The sequence below is a fragment of the Poecilia latipinna genome, unplaced genomic scaffold, assembly GCF_001443285.1.
Source record: "Poecilia latipinna isolate Pla-1442-1.1 unplaced genomic scaffold, P_latipinna-1.0 Scaffold1774, whole genome shotgun sequence".
Taxonomy (NCBI): domain Eukaryota; kingdom Metazoa; phylum Chordata; class Actinopteri; order Cyprinodontiformes; family Poeciliidae; genus Poecilia; species Poecilia latipinna.
The window spans coordinates 3497-4463 of NW_015114390.1; the positions used below are offsets into that span (position 1 = coordinate 3497).

The 967-nt window shown below is 37.0% G+C and overlaps 1 long non-coding RNA gene across 1 annotated transcript; it reads right to left on the reverse strand.

Moving 5' to 3' along the window:
- Positions 1-230: 230 nt before the first annotated feature.
- On the reverse strand, positions 231-626 carry LOC106965137 (uncharacterized). The gene is made up of 2 exons (XR_001428559.1): positions 485-626; positions 231-308 (listed from the first exon to the last, which is right to left on the reverse strand). It is a non-coding gene; the product is annotated as an uncharacterized LOC106965137 (long non-coding RNA).
- Between the last annotated feature and the right edge of the window lie 341 nt (positions 627-967).

Below are 967 nucleotides of genomic sequence, written 5' to 3' on the forward strand. Positions count from 1 at the left end.
GATAGTTATGTTTTTTCAGATGCTGCAGCCATGAGCCATTAGATTAGACTAATAGAGAAGCTTAGTTTGAGGCACAAGTAACACATTTTTTTTGTTTGTTTTTTTACATCAACGGGGTTGAAAAAGAGAATATACAGCTACAGAAAAAAGAAAAAGTCTGAAATTTGATCTCAATTTTAACCATGTTTAAAATTGTTACATGGGTTAAAATAGGTTTTCTTAAGTTTTTTGTCAACTGGGTTCTCTTATCTTCCTCCACCTGACTGGTGGTGTTGAAGGTGGAGGTTTACAGGCTGAGGAGATCCAACCTGGGATGATCAGAGACATTATTGAGCTGCAAAATCTGAATCTGGGATCAGAAACCAACGCTCGGTTTTCTACAATGTTTTTAAAATTGTTTAATATTCAACGTCTCACCCATGAACAGGTGAAATTTCAGCATAGGATTTTATGGCAATGCTTGGTTTGTTATTGAAGGACCTACTTCACATGATCTCTGTCTCCTTATTCTGTGTCCTCAGCTGTCCCCCTGTTCCACCAGGAAACTTCTTCTATGGACTTCCAGCAGGATTTTCTGTGTCCCCTCAGTCCTGTGTGTCTTCTGTGTCCAACCTGGGATGATCAGAGAATCAGAGATCTGAGAAGTCTGAATCTGGATCAGAGACTAGTTTTGGGTATTTTTTAAATGTCTCTTCTCTTTTTATGATCTTTCTGTGTTGTAACACATGAACATGTTATTGGCCATATAAACTATTTGTTTCATGAGATTAATAGTTTATCTACGTAAAACTTTACTCCATATGCTCTTATTTCCTTCCGTCCCATCCTGTTCTCGATGGTCCCTCTGAATAAAAGCTCTTAATTAAATCCCTCAATCATAAATTCTATGTTCTCCCTTGTCTTCTAATTTTTTATTGTCCTGATGCTTTAATTTGGTTTCTGATACAATGTATTGTCAGGCAAGCAT